Raw genomic sequence first — 13402 nt, 5'->3', positions numbered from 1 at the left:
AATGTCCTCAGGTGAGGATTAAAAAAAAAGAGTTCCACGGCTTCTCTTCTGGTCAAGTTCTTCCATTGGTTAGGGCCGAAGCGTATCTTGAAGCCTCATTTTCCCACCAGTAACGTAAGGGATTTGCATTAAATAATGTCTAAAGGTGTTTCTAGCTTTATAACTTCTTACCTGTCACCTTTAATCCACTGAACTCTTCACATCTCTAAATAAGCCCGTCTCTGCACTTTTAGCCCCTTATGGAAAGGACCAAGTTGAGACTTGACTCTGTGGTTTAGATTTCTACACCAGTGCCATAGTGCGTAAAGGTGTGGGTGTTTTTCAGATATTTGCCTTGTGGAGTGTGCAATTTCATGTGCTAGGTGGAATCTTTTCAGTGTAGCCCATGTCTGTATTATACAGATATCAGGGAGCTAACTGCTCGTTAATGAACTACTTTCTATGAGTAAATTGGCCCTTTGGGGGGATATATTATGTCTTTTTAACTTACCGAGTGTCATTGAGCTGGCACTGATTTCTCAACTGATCTCCAGAAGTGAGCAGTTTGTTTCTAAGGAATAGCTTCTTCAATGCTTTTAGAACAAGAAACAATGTCAAATCATCTGTCTCTGGTAAATCATGGATTTCGACATTTATGTTAAGAGAATTTCTCAGGCTTTCCCTTTTTAAAGATACTGGACTGGACAAGAGCTACGTTTGGGATCCCATTCCTGGGGGAAACCCAGAGCTGGATTCCTTTTCAGACCTCTGTCAACCTTCTTGCCCTCTGGTCTTAAATATGGTGCTAACAGTTACATGCATGCCTCCTTATCTTGTTTGCATTGTTTATATTTTATTGTTGTTGGGGTTTTTACTTTTGTATACTTATGATAAAGAATTGAGCTAGGGCTGGTTTTGTGATCTTTCTGGGATGTACTAACCTGAAAAAAGATAGATTATGGTGTGTGGTGTATGTTACTATATTAAATATATTAAATAGATAGGCATAGATAGATAGATGATAGATAGATAGATAGATAGATAGATAGATAGATAGATAGATAGGCAGACACGTACATACAAGTGACCAAGACATAAAGAGAAAGAAAAATTATGGATGATGCCATCTGATTTAACTGTATGTAATAAACACCTAAGGCACTATTTCTTGTCTGGCTGAGATCTGATGTAATGGATTGTAAATACTCCTCAGAATAATTTCTTTAGCTGTAGAAAGCTTGGAGTCATATCATTTTAAGAACTTGGCAGTGGAGCTCCTTTTGGTTCTTCGCATTTCTTCATTTGGCTTCTGATTATGGAAGCATTACTTGAACAAGCAGGTCCTGAGGGAAATGTTCAGAGGAGGTTTTATCAGGATTTTAATTTAAGGTTTCAAATGGAGGAAGGTAGGAAATTCAAAGTGTGACCAGATAGAACTCATGCCTCCCTTTGTCCGGGTTTATCAGAAATAATACATCTGCTCTGGAGAGCATGAATGAATCAATGTGTGGTTTTATCAGATGGCATTATGGATAAATATGATAATGCTGCCTTTTCTGTCTCTCAGGCCGTTTCCATGGGAACCTTCAGACCCAAACAAAAGCTACCAGTCATTTAGCCAAAGCTTGCCTGGGCTCATAGACCTGTATTTCTTTAAGGAAAACTGCTTTAATACATTTGACTATGAGAGCAAAGGCTATTGATTATAGAACACTTTTCCCTTCCCAGAATGTTTCTCTTGAAAAATTAAAACTTTTTAAAATCCCTTGTTTGAGATCTGTCTCCTAAATATTCCTCAGCTCTTCAGACAGTACCCTTAGTCCTATCCAATATAGCAGCTCTGGGGTCGTTTCTTATATAACGTGGCTTGTCACATGAAAGAGAATGAATCTACCCCACATGTTCTCATAATGAACATGAGTATTTGGAACCCTAAGGGAGACATATTTAATGATCAAAGTCATGAGAGACAGGGCTTCATAGAAATACAGGAAATACTGGAAAAAGTATAAGTTTAGATAATACTGTATAATAATGAAGTACAGACTACTCCAGTGTATCCTGGATAAATTACTTTAGAAACATAATGGTGACTTAATATGATGGCCAAAGTAACTGGTTTACTTTGAATATTCCAGGTGTACTTGACAAGGAATTAAAGCAGGTCAAAATGTAATCAGAGTTGGTATTTCTAAAGCTAGTTTTCAAGAGAAAGGAAATCGCACTTATTAGTATTTTCTATATCTACTCAAATGCTCTAACTAATAGTGTCATGTTATCTTTTTGTAAAATCTTTAACCATTTGAACTTAAACCATAGCCTAAACGTCTTTTGATAATAACTCTGGTGTAATTATCCTTTTATCTCACCAAATTTTACAGTTAGTGAAAATGCCTTTCCTCAATAAGATGTATTTGAAATATTTATCTCATTTATAAATTGTGTCTTATAGTTGGTGAACGTTGTTGTCTTTATGAAATAATGGCTTTGTGAAATAAATTTACCAAAAATGGACATCTGAGCATTTTTTATTTATTTATTTTTTATACCAGATGAAACCAGATAAGCTGCATCTGCTCTGATGAGGTTAATTCTTAAGTCAGGCCCAGTGAACATGTGTATTTCCTACCAACTACCTTGATATGAAATAAACATCTTGGGAGTTGCTGACCTGGAGTGGTTGGGAGAGAGCCCTGGCTCCTTAGCTTCCCTTAACATGTATTCTAAGGTCAAAGCACACTGCTTTCCCTCCGTCCCCCAGCCTCCGTGAAACCCTTGGCGAGTCCCTCCACGCCCTGCTCATAGTCTCGCCCTAGGTCAGACTTTGTCTCCTGTGTCCTAGAGTGGCATGGGAGCACGGCATGCTTGTGTTCCGGAGTCCAGCCAGTCAGGTGCTAGCTTTGTCTCCACACACCATCAGTGACAGCACAAGTGTGTCATTTCCCGAGTCACCAGTAAGGGAACACAGTCTTGTCTTTTCCTGCGTAGGCCAGGAAGGTTAAAAATGCCCAGCCTTACACATAAACTCGTAGGTTCTCAACACATTTCAGAAAAGTAAATGAGTATCATTTGGTGTGGTTCAGATGATGTTTAAATAGTCACCATTTTAATGAATACTTACATGGTAATTTTGTCCTTTAACAAAATAGCTATCCTTGAATGTAAAATATTAAATGTTTAATGAATTATATTTCATTTGTCTGAAATATGTAGAGTATTCATTTTTATGTGTAATGGAATTTGATGTTAATGATTTTCCTTTAAACAGGAGTAAATTTGGATTCAAGTTGGATGCCACCATGACTACCCATTTTAATTGTACAAATATTTACTAAGCATTTATGTTTTCGGCACTATGAGTCACACTTCCATGGGTGCCCTGCCCACAGGGACCATGAGGACACAGTTACCAGGCCATCCTCGCATGCCTGGCAAAGGCAAGAGCTTGAGCAAAGGCCTACAGATATGAGGATTTAGCACATGTTTTGGAAAACATGTGACTAGTATGTAAAGTGTGCGATGAGACTTGGCATTGGGGAAGGGTAGCTCTGTTAGCAGCGAACAGCTGCAGTCCGATGGGAGTGCAGGGTGACAGTAGAAAAGCACAGGATCTCAGAAGATAAGCAGAGGGAACAGATAAAGGTTTGACTCATAACTTAAATGCCACAGACTCAGAATGAATTCCTAACCCCTACCTCCCTATAGCCAAAGATCACCGGCCTTGGAGTTCCAATTTCTAGCCATGGAACTACGGGACTTGGCCTCTCTGGACTTCGGTAGAGTTGATAATACCTACCTCACACTCATAAAATTAATATGAGGGCTAAATATAACAACAAAACATGGTGCTAGCTTTAACATGCCACGTGGTGCAGGACTAGGAATCTGTCAGCTTTTAGCAGCCATGTCCAGCTGATGACTGGTTGCATTTGTACTCAACCAAAAAGTCCCGCAGATCTCTTTCAGTCACACGAGCATTTGACTGCATGCTGTAGAAACCCAACTGTGATGACTTACCCAAAGGAGAGGTTTATTTTTCTCAAATAGGGAGTCCAGAGGAAAGCAACAAGGCCGGTGCAGGGGCTCAAGGACTCAGGCTCCTTCTAGGTTCCTCTCCACCCTTAGTATGTGGCTTTCGTCTGCATGGTCACAGATGTCTTAGATTGGGTTCTTCCAGGAGTCCCTAAGAGAAGGAGTCGTGTGCAGAGAGTTTATCTGGAAAGTCATCCCAGGCAGGCAGGGGAGTGGGGAAGTGAGGCAGAAAAGAAGAAAGCCAATACAGGGTGCGTTAACGAGTGGGTTACTGTTGTGGGCAACTGATGTTCATTCCTACCGAGAATCTCAGGGAGGTCTGTCTGCCCCCAGTATATGTAGCTCATGCCTCAAAATTGTCCCACCTGGAGGCCAAGAAGTTGGGATATTTGTGTACCAATTCCCATTTGTCATTGAGGGCTGCTTCCAGGGTCGCTAACTGGTTCTTCCAACCTGCCACACACAGGCTAAGTGTGATCCTGTAGCCCACAAAACCCCTCAGGTACACAGTCAGAGGAGCTTTGGGTAGGGAGCCTGTGGAGAATATAGGAATGGGGAGTGTCCACAGGTTATGGGCAGAGTGCCAACAACACCTGCTCTACAGGATAATGTCCCTTCCAGCATCATGTCTGTATTCCAGGCAGGGAGAAGGGCAGAAGGTCAAAGTACAAAAGACACATAGCAGCTAAGTCTGGACCTTTTTATTATGAAGGCAATAGCTTTCCTGAAGCCTCACCCAACAACTGCTCCTCAGCTGCCGAAACTGGGTTACAGAGCTACCTGCTGTAGCTATAAGAAAGCCTGGGCAGATGAGTGTGTGTGTGTGTGTGTGTGTTTTTAACTGGGCACATCGTCCCAAAGGCTTCTATAGTTAAGAAAGGAAAGAGGAATGGAAGTCGTACACAACTGAATAGGCAACAAGGTCATCTCCACATGAGTTACAGGAGCAAAATAGGGTTCTGGAGTGGATAAGATTGCAAACCATTTGCCTTGAAGGTATTTACATGCATGAACAAAGTGAGAATCAGAAGCAATAAATCTTAGGCTAAATCTTCAAGCGTCACTTATATTGTCTCCAACACATGTGGCTCAAACAGCAGACAGACAAGTTACGGGATTCTGCTGAGGCATTATTGGCTTATCGTAGCCTTTTTTTTTTTTTTTTTGACTTACTTATTGACCACCTGCCAAGAACATGAAATGACAAAGTTCCTAGAGGAGAACAGGTTGGCCTGTTGGAGAAAGAGAAGAAATAGGCCTGTGTGTCTGGCAAGGGGAGAGAGAAGCAGGCAGCGGCCAGAAGTATGGTTAAAAGCATTCAAAGCTCTTTTGGGCTGCCCCCAGAAAAGCACTTCTCAGAAGAAATACTAGAAGTACCTAATTTGGAAGAGGAGATTTCCATACCTAGGGAAGAAAGTTTGACCATTCAAATAATACTATTTGTTTTCTCCTGAAGTCGCCTGCAGCAAAAAAAAAATGATGGTACTAATTTCCTCTAAAGAATTCAACTCCTTCAGAGCCCCTTAAATTCCAGTGGTGTTCTTGAGTTTTCATGTTTTCTCTAGAACCTATTGATTAGGAAATATATATGTAAATACACATATGTCGCTCCATCTGCCTAGAAGTTGGGTGGCTGCTGCCAGCGCGCTTATTCTTCCTGACAGTTGGGAACACTCTGCTTCGCCTCCTGCTCAGCTGTGGGAAAGGACTCAAGTGTCCTAAGTGATGATACATTAGCCTTCAAGAGCCACTCCTAAGCAGAGGGGGAGTTCATCAGGACAAACCCCCTCCACGAGATGGTTTTGCTGTGTGAACCTCCTTGCTTTCTCAGAAACTTCAGGCAGGCAGTCGGACCATGCCAGAGGCTGCTTCACCTTAGCCCCTGGACCTTGAACACCTGGCAGGCCTATTCAATTTTTCAACAGAGGTTTGTTGCACACAAACTAGAGACACTGCCATGAGCAAAATCAGAGGTGGCCCCTGCTCTCTGGGAACTTACAGCCTGTGGGAATACATATCCTATTCAAATAGTCACACGTCAGGTGTATAGTTAAAAATGGAGACGTGTGCTAGAACATGATTCTATGAGAGCCTAGAACAAAGGAAGCTGGTCCAATCAGAGGTCAGAGGAAAATTCCCTGAAGAAGGGGCACTTGAAGCAACAGGCATTGCTTGCGGGCTCTTATGTTCCTCTCCCTGAGCCAGAGACTATGGATTTAGGTCATGGAGCCTGCTTAGAGGGAAGGTATAGACCAGTTTAAAAAGTAAGATGTTCCTACAACAAACCATCTGAAAGAGACAGTGTGTTATCAAGTGCTAAATGGATCAGCACTAGAAGATAAACGCAAAAGGACTTAAAGGTGAAAACTGAGCCCAGCTGGTGTGGCTCAGTGGATTGAGCATGGTCTCATGAACTGAGAGGTCCCAGTTTGATTCCCAGTCAGGGCACATGCCTGGGTTGTGGGGTGTGCAGGAGGTAGCCAGTTGATATTTCTCTCTCACATCGATGTTTCTCTCTAAAGAATCAATTTTTAAAAAAAGATGAAAAATGAATGGTAGCAGAAGGTGGGCAGTACTTTGTGGATGGTGTGAGATTTCAGCCAGACACAGAAGGATGAATACACCGTGAATGGGGAAGGAAAGGTGTTCATCTGATCACAGAACTCAGAAAGTTTCAATGGTGTCCTGTTATCCAAGCAGGAAAAAAATATCCAATGTCTTGACCTTTTATGATCTGCCTCCCAACCTGTCATCCCAAGTGTATCCTTTGAAGATCCCATCCAAATCTTTGGAAATACATTCACAATTTTATTATATTCATGTTACTCTTTCCTTACCAGTTTGCGAGCAACTTGAGAGATGACATTATATGTTACTCGCCTATTTTTGTAGCCCCTTATTCTTTTGGGTAACATCTTTCACATAGAAGAGACCGTGAATGTTTGTTTAGTTTAATGGAATGGGAGGGGTGGAATTATTGTGCCTTGGTATATGACCATGACCACTGGTCAGTATGGGACTCAGGGATGAAGGTTTGGCTGACCCTTCTCCACCAGCACTTTTCCTTGGTGACATCACCCACTTACAAGTTGTAAATATGATCTTCACACTGGTGACTCCCAAATGGGTATTCCCAGGTCCAAGTGCACTTTGTCCGACTTGTGGACCCAACAGTTCCCTGCCAGGCATCTCTAAAAGGTATCTCTTAAATAACATGTCCAAAACAAGCTTCGATTCCCTGCCCTGATAAAGATGATACACCATCTTTTCTTAATAGAGGGTACTACTACTACAACCTACTCATTTGCTCAAGCCAAAAACCTGCGTCATCCTTGATTTATTTGCCTTACTCTCCATATGCAAAAGGTCAGCATGTCCTGGTGTCTCATTCCAGAAAACATCTACTCTCTACTTCCACTGACCCCGTCCTGTCCAGACAACGTCATCTCTTATCTGTACTGTTTAATGGCCTCCCTGAACTTCTACTCTTGTCCCCAGGTCATCCATTCTCCACACTACAACCAGGATGAGCTTTCAAAAACATAAATTCCATTGTATCATCCTCTGCTTATTCTCTACAGTGCTGCCTATCACTAGAAGAAAATCTACACTCCTTCTCGTGGCCTGCAAGACCCCGTATGAGCTGGCTCCTTCCTGTGTGTCTGAGCTCATCACCCACCTCACTTCACCTCACTCGTGACATCCAGCCACCCTGACCTTGCTGTTCCTCAAACACACCAACCTTGCTCCCACCTCAATTTGGTTTTGTGGTTCCCTTTGCCTAGAATAAACTTCCCCCAGATGTTCCCTTCACGGGCTGCTTCCTGGCATCCAGACCTCAGATCATTTTTCACCATTTCAGAGAGACCTCCCTAACCACACAACAGCCTCGCTCCCAGGGATGGGGTTAGAGTCAGGGCTAGATAACTCCCTAATAACTCTCTCTCATTTGTATCATGATCGTTTGTCACTATTTGTCTATCTTAGTCCACTTGGGCTGCTGTAACAGAATACCATAGACTGGCGAGATTAAACAACAGAAATTTATTTCCCATGGTTCTGGAGGCTGGGAAGTCCAAGATCCAGGTGCCAGGAGACTGGGCGTGTGGTGAGACCCTTGTTCACAGAGGGCTGCCTTCTTGCTGCACCCTTACATGGTGGAGAGGGGTGCGATTGCTCTCTCTTTCATAAGGGGGATCCACCCTCGTGACCTAACCACCTCCCAAAGGCCCACTCCTAATGCCATCGCATTGGAGATTATATTTCAACATGAACTCGTGGGGGACACAAACACTCAGTCTACAGCACTACTTGTTATTATTTGTTTACTAGTTTATTATCAATTTCCCCTATCTCCAACATCAGCTACACTAAAACAGAGACCTTGTCTCTCTCATTTCCTATCACACTCCCAGCAACAAAATCCAAGTTTGGCACCCAGTTGGCAATCACTAAATACTTGTTGCATCGTTGATATAGAAGGATGTCTGAATGCCAATTAATTGTATGAACTTACAGAAATCGTTTAGCATGTTTGCCTCGATTTACCTCCTTCCCTGATGTAGACGGAAGGTAATACACTACTTGCCCCTCTTGGAACACGAAGAGGCAGTGAAGATAAATGAGGAGGCCAGAGGCTTTACCACTTATTGTGAGAAAAATATTGGCGCGTACGGGCAAGGAGCCACTTGAAAGTGGCAATGACCGGCTAATGGAGAAAGAAAGTCATTTGTTTTATTACCCGTGAACCTCCCGGGGACTGCGCAAGATGGGAGAAAATGAAATGTACCCATTTGTAATATAAAAATTCATAAATCCAGCTCACATTAATTCAAAGTAGAGTAACACTGTTTATCTGGCACCAATAGGTATTTTGCTAAGTGTTTTGGGGTTTTTTTATATAGTTAATGCTCCCGTTGTACAAAGATTTTTTTCAATTTTGGCTATTGTAATGGAAATAGTTTTCAAATGAATTTCAGGGCCACTTCCTCTGGCAGCACACTGAACAAAGCCTTTTGTCAGTAACTCGAGGACATCGTATAGGCTTATTATATTTGGGTATCGAATGGGGATAAACTCTGAAATCACAGATGTGGAGGACTGTTTTCTGAGCTCTCTTGGGTGCATTGCACAGGTTTTTCTCTCCTCTCTCATTTATTTAATCAACAACGAGGACGCCTGCAGGCTGGCTACTGAGGACCACGCCCATGGTGATGAACAAGAATGATGAGGCCCTGCCCTCTCGAGGCCCAGTGTGCTGGGGAAGACAGGGATCAAGTAAGTACAAGTGCGGCAAGAATCTCAAAGGCCTACCCTGGGGCTTGGGAGAGGCTTCCCCAGAGAAATGGCCTTTAGGCTGATCCCTACAAAGGACTTGCTCTGGGCAAGAATGTTCCAGGCAGATGGAGAAGCATGTGCAGTGGTTGTGAGAGCCAAGGTGCGTTTGAGCAGACAGAAGAGCAGTATGGCTCCTGCAGATGCTACAGTCCTGGGGCCAATTGCGGGCCCCTCCTCCCACAGGCCCCGGCTAGCAATCTGAGTCTTCCTTCTCCAGACGAATTAAACTGTTTTTTTAACAAGAGAGCAGCGTTACACTTCAAAATATGTGAGAAGAAACTTAAGTAACCACTAAACCTGGTGTTCTCACTTACTTTTGCTCCACAGGAAGTTAAAGTAAATGGTACCTCAGTTATCCTCCATCCACAAATTATGGAATTGACAGGTGGTGCTCAGGTTTGGAAAGTGCAGGTTTCAGGGAGGAACCTCCTTATCTGAGGCCTGTTACAAAATTGTCCATGTAAGAGCACAGTTTAATTCAGTGTAACACCTGCTGTACACCCAAGGCCTAAAGAAGTATTAGAGCAGATGAACATGCACTAGAAACAGATGCCTGAGTTCCAGACCTGCCTCAGCCATTACCTGGACTGGACCTTGAGCAAGCCTCTTCCCCCATGGACCTCAGTGTCCCCTCCTCCAGAATAAGATGACACCTAAGGGCCCTCCCCTGTCTGGAACGCTGCGATGCACAGGCAAGAGGCTCAAAGGGGTGGGGGGTGGGCTCTACCACCTACTCACCAAGGGCCCTTGGACAGGTTACTTCTTTGAACACCAGTTTACCCGTTTGTGAAAACCCTACTTATCAGGTGATTGTGAGGGCTAAAACATCTGGCACAGAGAAAGAAATCAGTAAATATTAAGATCATTCTGTAATTTTATAGCTTGATAGCTGATGTATCACATATTAGTCCACTAAAGCAGGAGCAAGAATTTGAAAATGAATGTTTCCTTCAGGGGTAAAAAAGAAGAGGCCCCTTATGAATTAAGAACTCATGCTACATATTATATTTTTCTGTATCCTTTTGAGACTTAGTAACATTTTGGGAAGCATCTTGTATCATCCATCTGTCCAACATTTGTGCTCTGGAATCTTTCCTCTAACAGCTTGGCCAAACTCTGTTTTAAATGTGTTCAGTTCTGCTATCCAGGTCTATCTATCCTGAGCATGTTATTAACCTGAACTGGCATGGATCAGTACAAATTCTGCTAAAATTCAATGTTTTCTTAATTTCTAAGCACCAGTGCAGAAATAAGCTTGCATGCTTTCTTTGCAGTCTCTTTGCAGACCCCGGGGTGTTCATAACAAGTCACATGCCCTCTACTTTCTTATTTTTAAATAACTGGGTTTTACATGATAAGCTTAATATAAGCACATTGTTGTAAAATATGAACAGTATAGAAGGTTTTTAGGTTTAAAAAAAAAAACTTTTCTTTGCTTCTCACTCCTTGCTCCCTAGTTATACTCCGCATATATTAACAATGTTTTGTACATTCTTCCAGAAATCTTTTCCACTCCTCCCTTTCTTTCTATGTAGATTTTACGTAATTGTCTTTATTTTACACGAGTAAGATTATAGCATCCTTCTTTCCCACCTTTCTTTCTGTGTGTGTTTTATATCATTATATGTATTTTACACAAATAGGACTGTACTATTTAGGTCCTGTTTCTTGGACACTTTTCCACAGGATTGCCTAAAGATCTGCCTTATTCTTCTGAGCGGCTGTCTGGCACTTTATTTATGGAATGTACCCTTTAACCACCCCTGATGGCATTTTAGGTGTTTCCAATCTGTTGCTCTTATATACATTTCTGTAACAAATATTTCGGGACATATGCCTTTGCACACTTGAGGGACTTTATCTGTAAGATAAGTTCTCGGGGATTTCAAAACTCAGAAGAGCATTTTCCTGTATGTTCACCAAGCCTGTTACTACTAATGTCAGACCTCCAAAAGAGCTCCTTCCTGGGCTAGTGGCTGCCTTATTGAACAACATACCTACAATCAATACCTTGAAAGGTATCATTAATCTTTATTGTGGAGATAGGTGATAACGTAGGAAAGGGCTTAACGAATATCTGATACACTGTAGTTACCTGGTAAATGGTGGCTATTAGTTATATTGCCTTTATCCTTGTGAATGACCAGTCAAGAATTTATCTCAAGGCCTGAAGCTAAATGTGACCAGAGTCCATGTGTTGGCATAGTATTAGTAAATTTTAGGTGGTACTATTTTTAGGATACTCAGCTCCTTATTTAAGAGGAATGTCCAGTGGAACAGAAAAGTCCAGGTGGTAAAGGAAAACCTACAAAGAATAATGTTTCAATATTATAAATTTTCTCTGGCTAGGTCTCGAAGAACTGTTGACATTTTCAGCAACAAAAATTAGTCCCTAGCTGGTAGGTGTTAGTCTGAGCATATGTAGGAAAGGAATTGCCAATTTCAACAAAGTAGTATTGGTTTTTGTTTTGTGTTTTAATTTTTTTTCTTTATTGACTTTTAGAGAGAGAAAGGGAGAGGGAGAGAGAGATAGAAACATCGATGAGAGAGAACATCGACTGGCTGCTTCCTGCATGCCCCCCATTGAGGATTGGGCCCACAACCTGGGCATGTGCTTTGACCAGGAATCAAAACAGCAGCCTTTTGGTACATGGGTCAATGCTCAACCACTGAGCCACTCTGGCTGGGCTAAGTAGTATTGGTTTTAATCTTACCAGGCCATAAGAATATGATTTGAAGGAAGAGGCCCTGAGCTAAAGCTCAGGGTTCCATTTACTCATTCATTCACTCAACAAATATTCATTGAGCATCTGCTAGGTACCAGGCAGTGTTCCAGGTTACAAAGGGTGCAGTGTGAACCAGACAGATGTGGCGCCTGCAATTAGTCATGTGACCATAGACAAGCCTCTTGCCCTTCTTGGATTTTACCTTCCACGTCTTTAAGGTAAGCTGGCTGAACTGCATTATCTCTAAGGGTCCTCCCCAGTGTATGACTCTGTGCCACTCCTTAATGCGATCTTAGTGGTGATCACAGTGTAGTGCAGCACTCGTTGATGTGCATGGCACAGGGGGCACCACAGAACCCATCACAGGTGTACTGCCAAGTTCTGACCAATGGGCACTGTATTGGCTTCCTTAGGCCACTGTAACAAGTTGCCACAAGTGTGGTTTAAGACAGCAGGAATGTATTCTCTCACAGTTCTGGAAGCTGCAAGTCTGAAATCAAGGTGTCAGCAGGGCCACATCTCTCTGCCGGCTCTACAGAAGGGTTCTTCCGGGCCTCTTCCGGGCTACTGGTGTTACCAGCGGATCCTTGCCATTCCTGGGCTTGCGGTTGCATCGCTCCAGTCTCTGACTTCATGGTCACACCGCATTCTCTCTGAGGGTCTGTCTGTGACTTTGTTTTCTCTCCTTATAAGGACAATAGTCATTGGGGTAGGGCCCATCCCAATCCAGTGAGACTTAGCTGTAACTTTGCTGTTATCCCTGCAAAGTCTTATTTGCAAATAAGGTCACATTCTGAGATTCCAGGTGGACATGAAGCTTGGCGGGAGGTACACCATTCAACCCAGTATGGATGTTATTTCCTTTTTCTTCTACCAAGGATATGGACTGTTACAGCAGTGTCTACACTGAGCTGGAGAGGTCATGCATCCTGGTGCAGAGAGGGGTGATCCAGGAGAAAGAATAGGGAATCATTTTATCCCTTCTAGCTGAGCACCAAAAATTCGAGCTTTTTTTTAAAAAACAAAACAAAACATGTTTTTGTTGATTTTTTTAGAGAGCGAGAGATAGAAAGATCCATGTGAGAGGGAAACATTGATCGGCTGCCTCCTGCACGCCCCCTACTGGGGATCAAGCCTGCAACCCAGGCATGTGCCCTGATCAGGAATTGAACCTGGACCTCTCAGTCCATGGGACGACGCTCGATCCACTGAGCCACACTGGCTGGGCAAATTCAAGTATTTCAAAGGGTGTCCACATGCAGGAGGCTCGATGGCCGGGCTTTGCAGAGCAGGGGTCAAGGCTCTAGCTCTGGAGGTGACTCCAGGGT

Source organism: Molossus molossus, unplaced genomic scaffold, assembly GCF_014108415.1.
Source record: "Molossus molossus isolate mMolMol1 unplaced genomic scaffold, mMolMol1.p scaffold_m16_p_4, whole genome shotgun sequence".
NCBI classification, from domain to species: domain Eukaryota; kingdom Metazoa; phylum Chordata; class Mammalia; order Chiroptera; family Molossidae; genus Molossus; species Molossus molossus.
This window is presented reverse-complemented; position numbering follows the sequence as displayed.